Here is a 6,114-nt window from a genome sequence, read left to right as displayed (position 1 = left end):
TGGATCCTCCGTCCATTCGCCCTGGCGGGAGCCCCCTTCAGCAGGTCCTGCAGGGCTCGGGCTCGGCGTGCAAAATTCTTCACGAACCGACGGTAGTAGCCGGCCAGCCCCAAGAAGGCCCGCACGTCCTTTACCGTCTCGGGGATAGGCCACCCCTGGATGGCAGCGACTTTTTCCGGGGATGGTCGAATGCCCTCTGCCGAAACGGTATGCCCCAGGTACTCGATCTGGGTGCGGAACAGGTGGCATTTCTGGGGCTTTACCTTTAACCCGTACTTCTGCAGCCGGCCGAGCACCTGCCCCAACCGCCTCACGTGGTCCTCGAATGTGGCGGAATAGATAATGATATCATCCAGGTATATCAACGTGGCTTCAAAGTTGAGGTCTCCTTGAAACCGCTCCATCAACGGATGAAAAGTTCCGAGGGCGTTGGCCAGCCCAAACGGCATCCGATTGAACTCGAACAGTTCCATGGGAAGGATGAATGCCGTCTTGGCTCTGTCTTCCTCCGACATCGGTACTTGCCAGTACCCGCTGGCCAGGTCAAGGGTCAAAAAGTACGTTGCGTTCCCCAGGGCGGACAGAGACTCTTCTATGCGGGGCAGTGGATACGAATCCTTGATGTACAGGCGTTCAACTTCCGGTAAGCCACGCAAAAACGGAGAGTGCCATCTTTCTTCCGAACCAGCACAATAGGGGCCGCCCAAGGGCTTTGGCTTTCTCGTATGACCCCCTTCCGGAGCATTTGGGCTAATAGAGTTTTCACTTCCTGATATAGCTGCGGTGGTATTTGCCGATACCGCTTCCGGATGGGGGCTGCTCCTGCCGTGGGGATCCCATGCGTGATGGCCGTGGTACATCAAAGTCGTCCTCGTGGCTGGTGAAGACACTGTAATATTGCCCAAGGAGTGTCTCTACTTGGAGAAGCTGGGCTGGCGCTAGGCCGGAAAGTTCAGCCCGCATTCTCTCCAGAACGACTCAACCTTTTTCTTGAGCCGCGGACGCAGCAGCCTGTTGGGTTTGTACCGTTTGTACCCAGGGATCTTTGGGTTGCACCCGCAACTGGACTGCGGGGTCCGGCAGCAGCTCCTTCAATGGCCTTACTAGTTTGGCCATTTCGGCCAGGGGCTTCAGGGTGATATCCTGATCTTCCAGGTTGACACAACATACCAAGACGCCCTCCCGCACTGTGGCCAGGGAGCGGGCCACCAGGATGCCAGGGTGCAGGCGCTCTGAGTAACATGGTTCCACCTGCACCTCCACGCCCTTCAGTGGTATTGGGGCACGGATCGGCAGAGCCACCACCGTCTGTCCCGGAGGAAGTACGAGCAGGGGGCCCGCCGGCGCGATGACCTTGCCCAACGCCTCACCCTCCTGACACTCCTGGAGCACTCGTGCCTCCCGCACCAACCACTGGAAGACCTGCCCCTGGGCCGTGCGAGAACCCCACTGACTTAGGGTCTCCTGCGTGGAATCGTTGAGGAGTAGATTGCCGAACTCCCGCAGTACATTCATGCCCAAGATGATCGGATGACGGTCGTTAGTCTATCCTTGAGTCAGGACCACTCCCCGGCGACTGAGGGATTTACCATACATTGTCATCTGAAGCCACACCACCCCGGCGACAGGGACTGGCAGTTGGTTTGCGACCACTAGACGTATCATGGGTCCCCACTGGGGCCTTGCTGCTTCCGTGAAATGCTGCCGGAAGTACGTTGCCGGCATGGTCATCACCTGCGACCCAGTATCCACTAGGCACCGCACAGCATGACCCTCAACTTCGGTCCATACTATTGGGCACTTAGCGACCAGTTCTTTGGGACTTTCACCACCCCTCGTTGTGGCTTCTGGCTCCGAGCGGCGTTCCCCATACCCGGAGCCCTCTAGTTTAATGCCCGCCGGCGTGGGTATCTCCGACGCCGCGGACACTCCCGTGTGAAGTGGCCCAGTTCTCCACACTCATAGCACCGGGGCGGTGAGGCTCGGCCACCCCGGACACTGGGGGACCTCCAGGGCCCAGAGTTGCAGCCAGGTCGGCCGGGCGTGGGCTCCGCTCTTTTCTTCACTTTGGCCAGCTCGCCCCGGATACTCTTCAGTTCTTGTGTCATTTCCTCAATCCATTGAGGTTCTCTGACAACGCTTACGGAGGCCTCCATGCTCCGGGCCTTTCCCACAGGAGCCGTCATCCCCTGCTCTTGCTCTCGTACCCGGGCCTGACTCCCCACTTCGGAAAAGGTTAAACATGGGTTTACTCAGACCTGTTCCCGCAATAACCTGCTTAATTAGCGGGTCCCGGAGTCCAGTCACTAGCAGGTCACGCAGGGTAATGTCAATGGGCCCTATGTTATGAATGAGTTACCGTAGGAGGCAAAAACAGAAATGCTAGCTAAGTCCAGAAAACCAGAGAAGTTGGCAGTTATCGGATTGCAGACCCCTGAACCTATCAACAACAACTAGCAGTAGCCGTGGGGGTTCCTACGATGCCCTAAACCCCTCGATCACAGCCGGAGAACTGCCTAGCCTAAAGACAGAAAGGGAAATCTAAACTGCCCCAGAGCAGACCCCAAAGCAATAGGCAGCCCCCAACATATAATGAAGGTGAAGCAAGAAGAAAAAACACTAACACAGATAGAAAGATAGACTGAGCAAATGATGGGGCCCAAGCTAACTAGATAGGACAGGATAGGAAAGCTGCTGTCTGCAATCCGCGAAAAACCCTATCAAAATAAGAGCCAACAGACTGACAGGGAAAAAGGCCCTGAAGACGCTAGGCTTCAAAAAGACTATGTCAGTACTCAGGTATTTTCTGAAGACAGAGCAAACCGACCAAAAAGGAATTCAGCTCACCCCAGCAGGGAATGGCAGAATCCAGAAAAGCAAGGCAAACTAAAACCAAAACACAAATGCAAAAAGGCAAAGCAGAAAACTTAGCTTTTGAGGAGCAGGAATCATACTGGTCTCCTAGAATTCCACAGAGAAATCACCAGCGAGGCAGAAGGGCGTCGGCTGCTTTATATCCAGTCAGAGATCCCCGTCGCCCAGTCATCCTCTCCCAGCTCAGGTGCTTGGTGATCAGCCTCACTACCTTCCTTCACCAGAAGAGGGAGTTCATCAGACCTCAATGGTGAAGGGGAAAATGAACTCATAACAGCCCTACCCCTATTCCGTCCTCCCTTTCTATGGCAGTGTGTAGCTCCTGGAGGGCGTTCATATATTGGGTGATGGTCTGCCCCTCCCCCTGCATCCGACTGAACAACCGGGTTCTCAACTCTCCCACTTCTGTTGGATCCCCGTGGGTCTCTTCCAGGATCTGTAGGACCCTAGCGAAGATGTTACGATGCCCCGGGGGTCACAACATTACAGACTTATGGGCCTCCCCATCTAACACCATAAGGGCCACCTCAGCCTCTAAATCAGGGGTCATGGGGTGCTTGCGGAAAAGGCCCCGCATACGTTCTGTCCAGCTCCACAACAGCGTATCGGAGCCAGAAAACCGGGGAAGGTTACTCAGCATAGCCCCCAGGGAGATGCTGGAGCGGGGACCCCCGTCATCCACCCTGCTAGCAGCCCCACTCTGATCAGGTGTACCGCTGTCTGCGCTTGGAGACTGCATCCTGCTGACTACGCCAAATGTGGTAATTGCAGGTACGCAGGATGCAGTGACGAGTTGCGAGACAATTTGGTGCTTTCTAAAATAACGTTTATAAGACTAGAGGGAACTTTCCTCAGTCTTGGCCTGATCGCCAACAGGGGTAACACGGGTTGTCCTCGCAGGGGCTATAGACAAGCAAACACAAATAGGTAGAACATGACTACTTCCGGCAATAGCCGGTCACTATAAGGCCGCGGTATGGCTGACTGCGGGTCCTTAATTGTAAAGTCAACTTAGCTGTCCAGTCGTCCCTCGCCGTTCGGGTTGGTGGTCTTTCGGCGTAGTAGTTGCTTGGCCCATTTGCTAAGGCGTTGACGGAGTTTTCGCGCCCTCCGGCGCGCTGGTGACATTGGAGCCCCACAGGCCCCGGCGGAGTCCTTGGACGGGTGGGCCGCAGGCCCTGGCCTGGGGCAAGTGGTAGTGATGGGTGGTGGCGAATGACAGGCCACCTGCGCAGCTAGTGGCTGCGACGGGGAGTCCACGGTCAGCAGGGCCCCGGCCCCTGCTGCGGACCGGAGCGGGACAGTGGTGGCTGCCGATGGCACGGTACTTGCCGTGGCCACGGGCAAGAGTGGGGTGGCTGCGGGTGGCAGGGAACGGGCCGCAGCTGCAGGCCTAGGGGAGGCGGTAGCGGCTGCGGGTTGAACTGAGGCCGCAGTGGCCGTGGGCTGGAGCGGGGCGGCTAGTCTCAGTCGGTCGCCTTGGCACCGTCCCTCTAGAGTCCTCGGTGAGCGTCCTCTCTGGCACTGGTGGGTCACTCTAGCTTCTAGTCGCTCCCATGCTCTCCAGCAGTATCTGTTCCGGTCTGCTGACTCATCGTTGGGGAATTCCCCGCCTCCTTTATACTGGTCTCTCCCCCAGCCCATCTGTCTGTCAGAACGGTCCGTCCCCGGAACCCAGATGACGTCTCCTTTGGTTCTGGCCCGGACACTTGACGGGGGCCGTTCCTCCCACAGCAACATGCATCTGGAAAAACCTTTTCAATTGGCTAGAATTTTATGAACCTCTGAGTCAGTTAGCGATATGCCTAGCTCTTTTTCCCAAGAGAGAAGGCAGACTGGTTTGGATGTGTTAGGGGTAGAAATAATGTTTTTATATATTCTGGAAAGCAGCTTTGGAATAGGCATTGGTAATTTCATCATCAGTTCGATCCAGGACCAGTTTCTGGTCTTGGTAAAATTAGCATTGAATTGTTTTAGGATTTCCAAGGCATGAGATTCTTGTAGAAAGTTCTCCGGGTGTGTGCGGGAGTTTTTGGACCAGACATCTGAAAGAGAAATGTTGCCTAGATCCAACTGAGAGATTGCCCAGTATGGCAGATGATGCCATAGATTAAATGTATCAGTATAGTTGGGGTTGAGGAGGTATGGAATTACACTAATGGGAGTTAGTGCGGAAGGCCCCTCTGTTGTGGGTTGAGATTTAATTAAATCTTTTTTGATTTTGAAAGTAGTCAGGGTGATTGGGTCCAGCTTCAGATGAGAAGGGGATATCAAATCATTCCAGATGTACTGATGCATGTTTTTCTCAAGAAGAAGCTCTAGATTATTGTGATGTGAGGACTGATGAGCTAGTGCAAGTTTTAACTATCGACTTATATGGATTGCTTTTTGATAGGAGATGAAGTCTGGGAAGTTCAAGCCCCCTGATAATTTCGGAAGAGTGAGAAATCTATGAGAGAGTCTTGATTTTTTTTTTTCTTTAAATTCGTTTTTATTGAAAATACTATAATACAACATTATCACAAATGTACAACACAGGTCAAAGTAACATAAATGTGTAATTATGCAACCATTGCAGTATAAACAAAGAGCTCCGGTCTTAACCCTCTCCCACCCAGGGTCCTCCCCCAACCTTTATTTGACTGGTTCAACTGTGCCTCGCTAACTGTGTGGCTTCCCAAGCCTGCCAATCCCTGGTGAACTTCTGTAAGGCGTTATTTTTGTGGGCTAGCATTTTTTCAAAAATAAACGTGGTATTAACTGCTTGAGCTATGGCCTCTTTCTTAGGAGTAACATCTTTTTTCCACTGTTTAGCTATTAGGAGTCTTGTCGTTAACACAATATGAGCCGCTATCACTCTAGAGCACGGGGGGAATGCATGTATGTTTAAGAGGAGGAGTGCCACCTCGGGAGACGGCTGGACGATCTGTCCCACTACAAGTGAAATAAGTCTAAAGGCGTGATCCCACAAAGAAGTTATAAATGGACAATCCAAAAATATATGATATAAGGACCCCACCTGATTACAGTTTCGCCAACATAGGTGTGAGGTGTTGGGAAACATGGAATGGAGCTTCACGGGAGTAAAATACCAGCGGAGTATCAGCTTCAAGTGTGATTCAAAGTGGGATGCACATCTAAACGTCCGTCCTGCCAATTTAATTGCTCTTAACCAGTCCTTGTCAGGTATGGCTTTACCGAGGTCTTTTTCCCAAGATATGAAGGCTATAGATTTTACAA

Source organism: Dendrobates tinctorius, unplaced genomic scaffold (genome assembly GCF_039654945.1).
Source record: "Dendrobates tinctorius isolate UK_male_01 unplaced genomic scaffold, ASM3965494v1 ptg000128l, whole genome shotgun sequence".
NCBI classification, from domain to species: Eukaryota; Metazoa; Chordata; class Amphibia; order Anura; family Dendrobatidae; genus Dendrobates; species Dendrobates tinctorius.
This window is presented reverse-complemented; position numbering follows the sequence as displayed.